General features: G+C 41.7%; 1 protein-coding gene and 1 long non-coding RNA gene across 8 annotated transcripts in view; one reads left to right on the top strand and one right to left on the bottom strand.

Moving 5' to 3' along the window:
• RAD51B (RAD51 paralog B) overlaps nt 1–16,209 on the top strand; it is a 614,669-nt gene that overhangs the window by 279,613 nt on the left and 318,847 nt on the right. The window lies entirely within an intron of this gene.
• On the bottom strand, nt 3,479–8,680 carry LOC141570822 (uncharacterized). Its single transcript, XR_012495277.1, has 3 exons — nt 8,583–8,680; nt 7,036–7,120; nt 3,479–5,586 (listed from the first exon to the last, which is right to left on the bottom strand). It is a non-coding gene; the product is annotated as an uncharacterized LOC141570822 (long non-coding RNA).

The following is a 16,209-nucleotide window of genomic DNA, read 5'->3' as shown; positions in this document are numbered from 1 at the left end:
TAACCTTTTAAACCATAATTACTTTTGTACCAACCTAATAGAAAGTTATTTTCTTTTCAGGCCTCAACAGCCCATACAGAAAACAGGAGAAAAGTTTGTTTGTTAAAGAAAATAAATTTAGACATACTATTGTGCAATTTAGAAAATTCTTTTTCTAAAATATTGTAAATTTGGAAAAAAATATGCAAAGAAACAGAAAACACTGTAGGAACGATCCATAAGTAAATTGTTCCTTCTTAGATACCATTGAATTATCTATACTAATGCAGAAACAGTGATACACAAAACCCAAACCTATTGATACATATTTTAGGATTCTCATTCAGCTAATTTACTTTCTTTTCTTTCTTATGTTTTACCTGGGTTCTTATTAAAGTTAGTTCTCCCTAACTGCTTGGAGGAGAAGTAGTTAGAAGAATGCCGAGAGTTGGGAGATAGCCAGCTCAAGTTGGTTTGCTATGAAGAAGATGCAAATAATCTACTTTCAGCCTAAATTAGGATGGCCTATAGTTGTACAAACCAAAGCATGATCTTGGCATGCTAATTCTGGGAACTATCCTCTAGGAACCATGACACAATCAGCTTGCTTGTCAACATTCAGAACCATGGTTGGAAATTGTGCCCGGTTCTGTGATTTGTAATTAACGGGGAGGGGTTGAGAGTTCAGCCACAAAGGTGATTAAACAATTGAGAAAGAACTGTGAGGGAATTCAAAGAAACTGGGATTAATCAGTTTGGAAAGAAAGGAGGATAAAGGGCAATTTAATAGCAATCTTTGCACACATTAAGACACTTAGAGGCATAGTGACGGTGTTTTCCATCTTACTTGAGGATAACACAAGAGGCTTAAATGGCAGGATGAAGGATTTGGGATAGACATGAGGAAGTGTCTACTGACAAGCAACACTGGAGTAGACTACTTGGAAATATGGTAGAATTTCCATCTCTGAGGATTAAAAAATACATAGCGTATGCTCTTTACGTGTTTTAAGGTGAGTCTTCCTTAAAGACAAAAATGGCATGGGTTTGATGGCTTCCTGGAATCCCATCACTCATGTGGCGTTATTATTTTTAAAAGCTTATTCATGGATACAGGGGGAGAAGCAAGTACACCAATCAAGTCAGAAACAGTGTGATGTAGAAGAAAGGGTACTAGGCTGAGAGTCAGGGGAACTTTGTTGTCTTAAGCTTACTGAAACTAATTGGGTGATCTTGTACTTGTCATGTAACTTCTCTCTGCTTTAGTTTCCTCATCCATAAAATGAGGGAGCCAAGCTAAATGAGAATGGAATGGAAAGGACGGGAAGCATCACACTTAGTAAACATAGGTTACCTCTTCTGGGCCAGCCATTGAGCAAGACTTCTTTACGTATTATCTTATTTATAGATCATCTTATCTAACGCATTTTACACATGAGCCAACCAAGGGCCAGAGAGAGTAAGAGATTTACCAGTTTTTATACAACTGGTTTCAGAGCTGGGTAGAACCCAAATCTCCTAAGTCCCAGGTCAGTACTCTTTAGTGAGCTAGGCCTCTGACAGTCATGCTCTGATATAGTATTTGAGGATCCTTTCTAGTTTTTCTTAACCTTCACTTCCCTTCTCTTCCTTCCAGAAATGTGTTGTGCCCTGTTAGTAACAGTAAATGTTTATTGTGCTCTCTGGTAGGCACTGTGCCAGTTGCTCGTCACATAGAATGGCACTTTGATGGAGCCCTCAGATGGGTATTTGATTCAAAGAAAAAGTGTTGCAGGTAGTGACAGAGCCTAACAGTATAATAATGCCCCTTTGTCCCAAGTCTGTGGCCCGAGGCAGAGTAACCAGCATAGAGGTACACATCCTCCAAGGCTTCTGGCTTTCCCAAAGAAGGCAGTAGGGCGGTGCTGCCTTTTTTCAGACATCCCTTCCCATGTGTCTCTCTCCTCCGGTACCCTCTGATAAGGACCTCAGCACGGCTGAGACACATGTGGGGAACTTTCCCAAGTCCCAGGACCAGGTTCTGGAGCCCCAGGACTGCAACCCTCCTCTCCCCTTGGGGGGCCAGAGCTGTAGCCAATTATTTAGTCTTAAGACTCCCTGGGTTTAAATCCCTACCTGCCACTCACTAGCTGTTGACCTTAGATTACTTAAGCCTTCTGCGAAATGGGGATCATGCTGATTTTCACCTCAGAGGGGTTTTGTAAGGATTAAATGAAACAACTGCAAGTGAAGTTATGATTCCTACTAAGAAAGCAATAGGTATTAGCACTCAATACGTTTTAGCCATTTTGATTTCCAAGAGCACTGCTCTCACCTCCTCAGCAGTGGTCCCTTCTACCTAGTTCTGAGGAGGCCAAATCCCTCTCAGGTCCTCTCAGCTAAACTGTGCTTTCTTCCTGAGGGTTAGTCTACAAGAGTGTATTTCTGTTTAGAGATAGTGTACAGAGTGGTCATGTGTTCAGGTTCTGTAATCTGACCAACCAACCTAAGTTCAAACCCCTGCTCTAATGTTTAATTCCAGAAAACTTTCCTTTAAGTATGGTGGGAGTGTCTTTGTAAAGGTTTTCAAACATGTCTGGTGGCTGTCCATGTATTTAGTTTCATTCATAGACTTGTTCTACAGGTCATATTATTATGCCATTAATTATTATTAATGATAGTAATGATAGATATTATATATTAATGGCCTATTCTGCACCAGTACTGAGCTAAATGGTTCACATACATTATATCTAATTTTTATAATAACCATCTGAAGTAAGTGGTTTCATCCTCATTTTAGAGATGAAAAAATTGAGAGTGAGGGAGGGTGAATAACTTGTCCAAGGTCACAAACTATTAATGGCATAGCCAACATTTAAACCCAGTTCTCTCGAGCTCTAAGGCCCATGATATTTTTTACCATCGCTCCCTTTTTGCCATCTTAGATAAGCCTAGAAGTCTTTCCTCTAGTCAGGGATAGAAATTATAATGATGTCTTGGCCTTAGTAGGAATAGTTTCTAGGCCTTAACTTATTAGCTAAGTGAAAATGTTTCCTACTACTGACAAAAAAATTCACATACTGCTTAATTGATGTTGAATCATTGTTGTTACTAGGATGGTACAACGTTATTTCAACTGTTGTCTCAATTTTCTTGCCTTTACCACAATGTGAAAATGTACTAAAATATTGAGAGGTGTCACTTTTAGAAACCAGCTTACCGGTTTTTGTTTTTTTTAAGGAACTTAGTTCTAGTCATGATATTGTGCTTACATATAACAGCTCCTGGCATATCAGATGTATTTCATAAATTTGTGTTGAATGGAATGAATTTCATAGATTTGTGTTGAATGGAATGAATGAGTGAAGGAGAATTTAGCAGCTTTGTTTTCTTTTTTTTTTTTTTAAAGATTTTTATTGGGGAAGGGGAACAGGACTTTATTGGGGAACAGTTTGTATTTCCAGGACTTTTTTCCAAGTCAAGTTGTTGTCCTTTCAATCTTAGTTGTAGAGGGTGCCGTTTAGCTTCAAGTTGTTGTCCTTTCAGTCTTAGTTGTGGAGGGCGCAGCTCAGCTCCAGGTCCAGTTGCCCTTGCTAGTTGCAGGGGGCACAGCCCACCATCTTGCCGGAGTCAAACCGGCAACCTTGTGGTTGAGAGGGCGCATTCCAAACAACTAATCCATCTGGGAGCTCAGCGGCAGCTCAGCTCAAGGTGCTGTGTTCAATCTTAGTTGCAGGGGGTGCTGCCCACCATCCCTTGAGGGAATCGAGGAATTGAACTGGCAACCTTGTGGTTGAGAGCCCACTGGCCCATGTGGGAATCGAACCGGCAGTCTTCGGAGTTAGGAGCATGGAGCTCTAACCGCCTGAGCCACTGGGCCGGCCTCGCAGCTTTGTTTTAAAGCACTTGATATAAATGAATGAATGAGTGAGAATTTAGCATCTGGACACAAATCAGATGATCTGTGCACTAGATTTAACTGGGCCACTTACCAGCTGTGTGACTTACATATGTCAAATAACTGCTTTTTTTGGAGAGTGGAGGGAGGATCAAGGTAATTATTTCTGGGTTTATTCTTAGATGCAGTTTGACCTTTGCAAAATTATTGAATTTAATCTAAGTGATTGCTAGGGTACCTTCCTGGTCTCAGCTTTTGTAGCTTTCTGTAGACTGTGAATGTGGGAATAAAGTATGATTTTCTCAGTGATCCATCTGGAACTGTAGAAATCAGTAGATTTGGGGAGGAAACCTAGTGTTCTCTAAAAATACCGTGTTTCCCCGAAAATAAGACCTAACCGTAAAAGAAACCCTAGCATGATTTTTCAGGATGGTATCCCCTGAACATAAGCCCTAAGGTGTCTTTTGGAGTAAAAATTACTACAAGACCTGGTCTTATTTTCTATAGAAGTTCTTAACTTACAAATAGATAGGCTCCAAAAGTCTTCTTGTTCCTAAGTCAAAAAAGATACTGTTCATGCCGTAGCTAACATCTTTGGCTGCTGGGTAAAGTTGACTGGCACATTTTGAGATATAGCTTTGTATTTTTGAAAGTTCATAAATTGAAAGTTTGCTTGTAAGTAAATCTATAGAGAGCAGAGAAATCTATAGAGAGTAAGTCTATAGCGAGCAGAGAAGTAATTATTTCTCTCTTACATTAAGTTGTATATATTTAAATCTTTGATATTGACTTACAGTTGTTATGCTGGTCAAGCTAACATGTTATAAAGGCCAGGAGCTGGAGAACCTGCTCACAATTGGCCTGACTGTGTTCTGGGCCCACCTACGCAATTCTTGGCAGTTAGGGTTTCTTATAAAACTCTTTCCTGGAGGGGCCTTTGTGGATAAGACGAGCAACACATTGCATTTTAGAATCGTGTCTGATAAGAATGAAGATGAATGAAACTTGTGGACAATTTTCAGGGTAGGTAAGAGTGTGACATATATAAGATGCCTCTGGCTTATTCCTTTACTGAAAGGAATTGCCACGTTCAAGATCTCGTGTTGCAGGATGAGTAAGAAATGACCCCATCAAGTAGACCTCTGCGATAAAATCCAGGTTAATCTGCTCACAGCCGGTTTTAGAGCAGAGCGGTTTCTGGGACGTCAGCAGTCACAGGACCCCAGTGTCCATATGCAAGGCTCAGCTGCATTCCTGCAAGACCCTCGGCAGATGCTGGGCCATGCCCCCTCTCTAGTTGGTCAGTCACCCCGTCTCCAGACAGAGAGGCTGGCCCTGAAAACCGTAACCAACAGGGCAAGCATCCCAGCTCCAGTGTGGGCCTTGCCATGTCATTTTGGTTAGACAAGCCTTCAATTTGGGGCTAGGATCAGAGCTGTGTTGTAGATTGGTTGTATCTTTGTATCTCAGCCAGCTCTCTAGATGACCTTATCTCTGAATTCATGGTTTAGGATTTGACAGAAAGGTTGTGACAAGTTTCTGGTGCCATTATAGGCCAGGCAATGACGTCCTCATCTCATACTAAAATTTCAACTTTGACTAGGTTGAAGTAACTCTTACCCTTTCTAGCATGGCAGTGCATTCTTCTTCTCTTCAGAGTCAGTTAACCTTCTCCTTCACTTCAAAATCAGTTAAACTTCAGAATCAGTTAACCTGTGTATCCAGGTCTGAGAAGGAACAGAGAACAGGCCTACAGCTAGTTGAGAGGTTTACAAAAGGCATCAAATTGTAGGACAGTCTTACACGGACAACTTTTTGATTCAACATAATGTGGATTATATTGGTTGAGACTTTTTGATTACAAGCTACAGAAATTAACTCTGGCTAACTTAAAAGAAAAAAAAAGCAAGTTTTGAATGGCTATGGGGTAAGGAGGTCATAGAATTGAAGGAAAAGTAGAGCAAATTCCAGAGCAGGACAGCTCTAGAAATATAGGAACCAGAAACTAATAGACAGTCACACCAGAGTGCCATTTCTGGGATGAATCCACTCCACAGATTTTCTGATCTTTATTGTTCAGCTAATTATTCAGATTTCCGGAAAAGGTTCTGATTGGTTGGCTTGGGTTATAAACCTGACCCTTAGCTAGGGGAAGACCCTGAAACTTGAAAGACAGTCCGACCAGTACCACCTACAATAAAGGTCAGGATAGTTCCCCAAACCAGGGTGCTCCTACCAAATAAAGGGAGGTCCAAAGACAACAGATGTCCACTACCATCCTATTCCACCGGGTTCTACAGGGTAGGAATCGATTCAGCCTTAAAGCCAAGGAAATGGGCTGCTATGCGGTGATTACTGTTTCTTAGGAGTTGCCATAAAGATACTTAGCTTCAGAGTGCTTGGCTGTCATGCTCGTGTCCTCTTTCTCCAGTGCACTTTTAGAATTTAAATCAGTAGTTAGCAAGAGGCATCTTTGGTCATTTGTAGTTGCTGGAAATGAGTTCTAAAAATGCTTTGAATGTGATAAAAATCATCATCATCATAATCATCATCATCATCATCACATACGAAAGGCCAAAATTAAGACCAGTCATTAGAGTTAAATTGTCAGAACATCCCAGTGAGCTACTTTCTCGCTTGTGAGTTGTGTGTATTGACAGGATGTGAGTCTTTGAGAGCTTTGATGAGAATGACTGACTTCAAACAAATCAGCAAGGCAGATATTTCTGCTTCGATAGGCTGAGAGATTTATAACAAGAAGCCATATTGTAGATAGTAGATTATAATAAGAAAGGGGATTTTAAAATGAGGATGACACATTGATTTGGAATGTTTTCTCATCTGTATTTACTTATTCCCAAATATTTTTCTTCATGCTTTCTTTTTCAAGTGGATGGCCAGCTGCATGCCACCTTTTTCTTCTCTCTTTGCCTCTGATTTCTTTCTTTTCCTTAACCACTCCACTTTTCTCCTTCTAATCTTGTGTTTTCTCTCTAAATCTTCTTTTCTCTAACCCTATTTCATCTCTCCCTTTCTTTTCCATATTTGGTCTTACAGTCCATAACTTCTGTTCCTTCTCCTGAAATTCACCTCCTTCCCCCTTCTCCAATCAGCTGGCTCGCCCTGCTCCCAAGCCCCTTATCTCTGCTCTGTTAATCCCCAATGTGTTTACTGACCTGTGGGCCAAAAGGCAAAATCCCCAGGGCTCTCTCTTCATGCCAATGCAGTGAAAAGCAGCAGCTCTCATTGCTCAACAAGTACCTTGTGAAACATAAATCAATGGATAAGGACCCCGTCAGTGAAAGTTTACATATACATTTGAGATCTATGACAATGTTCAAGCAACTAGTTTGCCGAATCCAGAGGTACTTGGATTTTTTTCTGGCAGCGAAGAGAATTTAGCAGAAAGCTTCGCCTAAATTTATTTCTTTATTAAGTTAATGGATGAGGTCCCAAGAAGTTAGGTCAGCAAAATAGATGATATTAAAGAGAGAAACTGGGACAAGAGACTAATAAACCATCAGGCATTAGTATGTCCTCCTGACACACTGGTGATAGCAGACACAAAGAATGGATGCAGTGATGGAACAGAAAGCAGAACCAGGAAAGAGATGGCAATAAATGGCAATAAAATACAAGTGATTCATAGGATTAAATGAAAGAGAGAAGAATAAGGGCAGTGTACGTAATGTGAAAGGGTAAGAAAATGGAAGAAGAGACATACTGGTGGAGACAAATAGATCAGAAATTCGAGAAGTTCATCTTGCATCAATAAAACATTACATGTTAAGTAACAAGGAGGGACCGTATAGTTATACTACTCAGATGCAGCATCTGTAGTACTCTATGGGGAATAAAAACTAGATATTATTAGAATAGTACCATAAAAAAAATGTAACTTCAGAAATCAAGTCCCTGATAAAAGGAATGGAAGAATTCGAATAGATTAAATTAGGAACAGTGGCAAGTGATACAAATCTTAAGCAGGAAAAGTGACTTTAAGTGGTACTTCCAGGTTAACAATTGTCAAAAAAGAAAAGCAAGATGGTGCTACTGTGTTTCCCCGAAAATAAGACCAGGTCTTATATTAATTTTTGCTCCAAAAGACACATTAGAGCATATTTTCAGGGGATGTCTTATTTTTTCATGTACAACAATCTACATTTATTCAAATACAGTCATGTCATCTTTTTCTGGAACATCGTCATAACGTACTAAATGCATCCATCTGGCTGACGATCTTAACTGGGCTTATTTTCGGGGTAAGTCTTATTTTCAGGGAAACACAGTATATAGCCTGACTATTGGGAGACCAACCTGGCCTTAAGAAGAGCAGACCCACCTACTGTTGGCCAGGTATTGGGCTAGTTGCTGTACCTAACACTTGTAACTCAAGCCTCACTCTCCATAAATGTGAAGCCAAAGACTGGGAATGACATCCACTGGGGGGCGGGGGGGGGGGGGGGGGGGGAAGCAGCAGGAATTTCTGAGCCAGTTCCAAAGTCATAAGATTCAAGGAGAAGAACTTTGGTTTTGTCAAGTCAGAGTGAGCAGCCAAAGGCAGCAGACATAGGATATTGTCAGAGGTAAATCACCTAGCTCAGTCTGCTCTGTCTTTATTGCGAGGTCAGAGGACTAGAGCAAACCGGCCAAATGTTTTCGACTATGGAAATCCCCTAACTTTCCAATGGCTGCAGTCCCACAGCTCCGAGGTTTTACTCACAGGATGGCTCTCTTCCAGCTTTCAGATCTCTCCAAGTTGATTAATCATTTTCCTCTTCTGACTCATTCAGGCCTCTAGTAAATAGCTGTAGGTGCTGGATGGCTGTATAGATCAAAGAGGTCAGATAAATTGGCTTGATGTTGATCTATAGAAAAACCTAGAAGATACTGCCAAAAGCATTTATGCACACTGTCCTCAGGTGCTAATATGTGCATCTTTGACCAAAGGCCATTGGCTCATTCATATGTTTGAAGCAGGCTATTTTCATGTGCATTAGGAAACTTGGGCACATGTGAGCATTCTCATTTCTTAATGTAAGGTCAGGAATTGTAGGCTACTTAGGTAGACAGTAAAATTCTGTTATGGCAGCTTATTTTTATATCTATTTAGATGGACTATAGGTCAGATTACAAGTATAACCCCCTAATAATAATAACAAAAGCAACACAAATACAGTGCTTATTGGTCAGGTACTATACTAATTTTTCCCCTGCTAAGAGACCACATTCATAGGACTGAAAGGTCAGTTCTGGTTGTCTAAGCCAAGGCCATATATATATTGTGATTACATTATTTTGTCTGGCTAATATTCTCATCAAGAAGTTTATTTTAGAAGAAGTGTTCATTTTTAGATTCACAATTATACTTTTAAGTGATAATGGAAAGTCACTTCTCTTGCTTTCGTAATGCTTTCCTATCCTGGCTTATTCATTCAGTTCACAGACATTTATGATGTACCTGAGCGTACTTGTCATTGGAGATACAGTTGTGAATAAGACCTCGCCCTGGGACCTGAAGTTATACATTGTGTTAGTGCTTTGCGATTGGTATGAACACAATACTTGGGCAAGCACAGGAGCAGCAGCAAATATTTCTGCCAAGGACACATTTGAGTTAAAACTTCAAGAAGATGTAGAAATCTTGCAGATTGACAAAGGTGGGAGGGACATCATCAACAGAGGGAACACCGTGTGTGAATGCAAAGAGGTGTGAAAGAGCATAACATGTTTAGGGTAGAATAAGACATTTTAGAAAAATGAAGTTGTGGCAGAAAAGGAGTCTCAATAGGTTAAGTTGGGATAAGGTTGTGATGGGCTCTGTATAGCACACTGAGGCATTATCCGGTAAGCGCTGTGGGGCTTGCGGAGTTTTTTAAGAAAGAGTAACTTCATTTAACTGTCATCAGAGAATATTGACGATAGTGTGTGGTAGGAGGAAAGGCTTACAAAGGGACCAGTTAGAAGGCTGTTCCATAGTCTAGAAGTGGTAGTAGCAGGGGCAAAGGCGGGGGATAGATTTGAGATGCATCTTAGAAGTCAAATGGGCAGACTACCCAGTCAAATGGGTACAGGGGCTGATGTTTGGACGATGCCCAGGTTGCAGACTCAGGTCAGCCCTGGGGAATGATGAGGTTACTTTGTGACATGAGGAGTTGAAATTAAGGTGCTAATGAGACAAGACACGCAGGTGGAAAAGCACAGTAGGCGATCATAGTATGGGTCAAGAAAGAGATCAGTTGAGAAGTACCTCAAGTATTTGAAGCTGGTTAGATCACTGAAGCAGAGGAGAAAAGGGGCCGAGGACCGTGGAAAGTGTATTCTGTTCAGATTATGGATCAGGATCTACTCATGCTGTGTAGAAAGACTTTTAGGACTCCCTGAACACTCATAACTGGGTGTTTCGCAACCATGTTTGTTGTTTCTGTGGCAGAACACTTCGGATTCTGTGATGTTCCTGCACGTGACTAGTGCATTTCTTAATGAGGTTGGAAGCCTCAGTCAAAGGCTAACAGGACACTGACCCTTCTAGGCGCTTATCTGTGTGTGCTGCTTTGAGGAGGAGTTGGATAGTCATCCTCAGAGACGCAGAATGCACGTTCCTACTCAGCTTTCCCTGACTGACCTGGATTCCAACTGACTGCTGGCCCTACAGCGATTTGCAGATGTCCACACAAAAGGACTGTCATTTGTGTGCAGCCCCTAACTAATTCTAACAATCTGTTCCTTATGTCTCTGAGAAAGCCCACAAATCGATTCCCCAGCACTTGCTCATTTTCAGGGGCACCTGTATGACCCTTCGTCGTCAGCTGACCCCTCCCCCTTTTATTCACCTGCTGTTTCAATTATGTGAGCAGTGATGTATCTGCCTCAAAACTCCCTGTTCTGGGAAATTTTTTCAGCAGAGAATTATTGGAAAAAATATTTCTGCTTTTGAGCCAACGCAGGGGTTTAAATCTCTTCCAGCCTACAGAGCACCTGGATTCAAGTATCTGTTCCCTCCTGACTGGAAGAATGAGCTGCATCTTGAATTGAAGCTCATAAGCACACGGAGAAACTATGAGTCTGTTTCCTCCTGCTGTTCACTGAAACAATGAAAAATAAATGAGTTCAGATAGTCCAGAGCCAGTGTTAAGTATCACTAGGCAGGCCCAGGAATGTGCTGGAACCGGGGAGCCTGGTTTTAAGGCCATACACATCGCTGCATTGAGCAGGCTGCATGAGCCACTTCCCTCACAAGCACCACGCTCCGTCTGTGATGATAATGGGCTTACCATGACTTACCCTCTTGTTTCACACTGCCCCTAACTTCTAGTGCCTTACACACAAGAGGTCTGTGATAAATATTTGTCAACTGGTTGGATTTTCCAAGTTGCGGAGGTTCTTAATAATATATAAAGCCCTCCGAGGTCCTTGAAGGCAATCAGCTTTCCTAAGGCAAAGGAAAGGTACATCCAAGGTCACAGGCTGGATCATGGGATCCCCTGACCCACAGACATAGTTCACTTTCTCAATGTCTTTAAGAAAATATGAAATCAGCATCAGTGTTAACAAATTGAGAGATACCCTATACAAATCCAGATTTGGACTTCTCTTGAAAACTGAAAGATCTGGCAACATGGAATAGAGCCATACAGCTGCTGCCCCCTTTAGAGGGGACATACCCTCTCCCATTCGCCACAGTCCCCGCCACTCCCGATTTTTCTTCCCCTTGACCCGCCTCACGCTTTATTTGTTTCATGCCTTGCCTCAGTAGGCTTTTCTTTGTAGGCTCTGCTAGCAAAATGATTTAGAACACTTACAAAATAGCATGACATTTCAAAAACATTTTGACAGAGTTACTGAAATATAATTTACATACCATAAAGGTCACCCCTTTCAAGTGTACAGTTCAGCAGTATTTGATTTATTTAGTGTTGTGCAACTATTGCCATTGTCGAATTCTAGAACATTTTCACCCCAAAAAGAAATCCTGTACTCATTAACAGTCACTCCCTATGCCTTCCCCCCACCCGCGACCCCACCCTTAGGCAACCACTAATCTACTTTCTGTCTCTATGGATTTGGGGTGTTCCTACTTTTTAGCTATTATAAATCATGCTGCTGTGAACATTGTGTGTACAAGTTTTTTCAAGGACATACATTTTCATTTCTCTTGGGAATGTACCTAGGAATGGAAATGTTGTTGGGTCTTATATTAACTCTATGTTTTAACAGTTTGAGGAACTGCCAAATTGTTTTCCAAAGTGACGGCACCATTTTACATTCTCACCATCAATGTTTATGAGGATTCCAGTTTCTCCACATTGTCACTGCACTTTTTATTGTCAGTCTTGTAACCATTCTAGTTGTTGTGGAATGGTTATTTCTTTGTGGTTTTGATTTTACAAACAACAACAAACAACATTTTATAAAATAGAATTAGTTATCAGGTTGGTGCAAAAGTAATTGCAGTTTAAAAGTGTAAAAATAATTGCAAAAACCGCAATTTTGCACCGACCTAATAATTTTTACAAAGAAATATTGCTCATAGATGCCAGTCTTTACCAGAACTCTCAACTTGGTCTCAACTCTTGCAGTTAGACCACATCGTGGAATGCAGTATGTCCCTGGGTTGTGGTCTGTGGAGCCCCGTGAGTAAGATGAGTGCCCTTATAAACGAGACCCCAGGGGGCTCTCTTGCTCTTTCCACCTTGTGAGGATACAATGAGAAGACGGTCGTCCACAGCCCAGAAAAGGGTTCTCACAAGAACCTGACCACACTAGCACCCTGATCTTGGACTTCCCAGCCTCCAGCACTGTGAGAAAGTTTAACTGTTGTTCACAAGCCACCCAATTCACAGCACTTTAATACAGCAACCCAAACAGACTAAGACACTGACCTTCCAAGGAAGGAAGCAGTTGACCTGCTCCCGACTCAGGCTCTACTTCTCCCCAGAAGCTGTACTTCTCACTCTTTTTTTTTTTCCTTTTTCCCACCGAGCCCCAGGACTCCACTCTAGTGCCTGACTTTGACATGTTTCTTTAACCCACTACTCTCTTCTTTTGTTCACTGGTCTGTCTCTTCTTTCCCTCTTTCTCGCTTCCATCCATCAGCCTAGCCCAGTCGTACTGATCGAGTTCTGAGACTCTGGAGCCTCCTTTAGAATCAACACCAGCCACATGAGGCCTCTTTGTCCAGCAGAATCTGATGGAATTTTCAGATGTTCCACCAATCTCAGTTCAAATAGTGTCTTTCATTGTCCCCTTAAATATACTTTACTAACAAAGTTTTTAGTTGAGAAAATTTGGCCACCCTAATTAAGTGTAATACAGTATTTGAATTGAAAAAATGAAAGGTCTTCGGTTGGAGGTGAAAAAACTCCGTTAGCCACATCGTTCTGGCCCACAACTGTTCCTAGTAGCCTACCCAGAAGGCCACACAGTCTGACCACGAGAACATCCACGCAGGCATCTGGAGCAGAGAGAACTTTTCACTCAGTGTGACACTGAAATTGTCCAGGAACCCCCAGCCCCTCTTTATCAGCAGCAGTGGTTTTTATAGGGCACCCTTATTACCCGGGGTGTTCTATCTACAGTAATAAAGACGGCCTCGGATCTTTAGTTTCCTTCATCTCAGAACAGGCCTCGCCGTGTACATTTAGAGCCACAATCCATGCCTGTCACAGCTGTAACAAGTGGGAAGACTTAAAACAGCACCTTTCACCCAGGATCTGGAAGCCTTTAACACCCTCAACTCCACACTTCCATACACAGCCACTTAGGGAAGGACAGACAATAAACAGGAACTTCTGGGGGTTATCTGGTCAGGGAGGATGGAGAGGAAAAAAAGATGGTATGCACTAGCAGCATAAGCCTTTTTCCTCAGGCCATTATGACTTCAAGCTCATGTGATTGTCCAGTGTACTTTTTCTACAGCGTAGTGTAATCAATACTTATTTATTTACCTAATCTTTCTTTAGAAGTGCTTTACTCATCAGTTGCCTGAAGGTCAAATGGTGATAAAGGATGATTATTTCTCTGACTAAAGAAGTGAGAGGTTTCACCTGGCACAGGAACTTGCTCTTTATGGTGAGTCCTTGTAGAATAAGATAAAGTGTCCAGAGTACAAAAGGCCTCTTGTCTTCTTGCAGCCTGATATTTGTTCATGCCCCTGCCTTCATTTACTTCTCAAGGAAACAGGTTCTATTCCCATACCCATCCCAGCTTGTTCAGAGGCAATGCCAGATCAAGGACTTCAACCCATGGAAACGTGCCTTGTTTTTTCTTTCTGAAGACTGACAGAGCTATTTTATATTTCTCCAACTTAAGCTATCAGAGAAAGAAAGGATACCTTACCCTTTCGTGGGCTGGCATGGGAAGAAGCTGAGAAGGAAAAGCAAAGGAACTAGCATGTGCTTTGCTTCAGGCTCGGTGCTGGTCACTTTATATATATTAATTCATTAAATTAAGATAAAACCCAATTCATATATGACACGTCTGCTGAGAAAAAGACAATTCCAGTGAGCTTGCCCTTCTGCGTGTTTATCATTTGTTCTGTTAGCTGGGAGCTGTTTGTATGTTATCATGGCTTTAACCCCAGACACCCACCAAGGTCTATTCTATGACATCTTGTTTTTCTCTTTAAAGTGTGGCTCTGGTACATTGGCAAACCCAAATTGCACATTCATCCCTCTTGTAAGCTGCTATTCAGGGTTGCAGCTTAGCATCAAAGAACCTTCCTTTTCTCTCCATTTCCCCCCCCTTTCTTCCTTTGTTGTGAGAAAATCATATTTATGCTCTTTTTAAATTGTCAGTCATGATGTCATGAGAAAACATTGTTTCATCATTTTAGCTACATCTGATAAATGTAAGTTCTGCTTAAATTTAAATTCTTTTGTTTCTCAGATTTTGTCTTTAAAACCTGTAATTTCTGCCTGCCTTCTCCCCACCCCACCCCAGGCAGTCCAGCCCAAGTGCTTTTCCTCTACCATTCAAAGACTATCACGTGATTTCCCTGCCTAATCATCTCTCTCTCTCCATGAATTCTGGAGTCAGACTGACTGAGTTTGTACCCTATCCCGTCACTTCTGAGCTGTGCAACCATGAGCACACACTGCCTCGGTTTCCCTATCTGACAATATTGACTGGGTTACTATCAGGATTAAATTTCCCGGTAGTGTCTGCCCTGTTGCCAGGCTCTCCCTGCTTGGGTCCACCCCATACACAGCTGACAGGACTTCCTCGGTCTGTCTGGGATTGGTTTGTCTCAGCCTGACCATACCATGCCTCTGGTGCCACTCCCTGTGCCTTGGCATCTGAGATCCTTCCAGGCCAGTCCACACTGCCCTTTCCAGACCCGTCTCACTACCACTCTGCATAAACGCCCATGCACCAGCCAGCCTGGACTCACCATCACTCCCTAAAGATGCATTTTCTTTCTTCATGTTACACTTGGCTTAATCCATCCTGTTTGCCCAGGATGAATTCCTTTTCTCATCTTTGCTTGTCAAAAATCCCATCACCCTTCAAAGTACCCTCCATAGCCCTCCTAACTAGGGAGCGATTGGAGGTGACCTCCAACCTCTGAACTCCTCAATAGCTTATACTTGGATGCACTTGTCACAGATTGTCTGTGACACATCTTGGTTAGCACATCTTGTTTCCCCTTCTAGGTTGTAAGCCTAGGTAGGAAGTCCAGTTTTTCTCACTTGTCACTGCTTCATAAATATTTGTTGAACAAATAAATTATAAAGCCTCCTTTGTCACCTTTTTGTCTCCTCAGTTTGATATGATAGTTTCCTCTAATGTACAAACAGAAGAAAGTACAGTATATAGGCAGTCAGGATTTTGCTTTACTTCATCAACATACACTTTTTGGATCCCTGTTAAATGTTAGAAATGGTGCTACTTGCTGCGGTTAATAATAATTATAGCTACAATTTACTGAGTACTTGCTATGTGTTAGGCGCCATGCTAAGTAAGTACTTTTCACATTGCTCACTTAATGCTCATGACAACCTTATGAAGATGATATTATCACGTAAGCTAAAGGTCAGAGAAGTTAGTCAGTTGCTCAGGGTTAACCAGCTAGTCCGTGGTGGAGCCAGGATTGGAACCCAGATTGACAACCCCCCAAAACTATGCTCTTAACCAGATAAATAGTTCTCTTTTGAATTATTAAGTGTCCAGTAGTGAAGATATGTGAGCGTGTCCATATACCTTCTCTGACTTCATCTCTTAACACTACACTTCAGCCCCACTGCCCTTCCTGCTGTCCCTTCAGTGTGCCTGACTTGTTCCTTCCTCAGGACCCATGTACCTACAGCAATCCTATACCTGCCTCGAGTGCTCTCAGCGCTTATCTCCAC

Source organism: Rhinolophus sinicus, linkage group LG03 (assembly GCF_036562045.2).
Source record: "Rhinolophus sinicus isolate RSC01 linkage group LG03, ASM3656204v1, whole genome shotgun sequence".
Lineage (NCBI taxonomy): Eukaryota > Metazoa > Chordata > Mammalia > Chiroptera > Rhinolophidae > Rhinolophus > Rhinolophus sinicus.
Note: the sequence above shows the minus strand (reverse complement) of the source record. Positions and strands in the feature narration are given on the sequence as shown.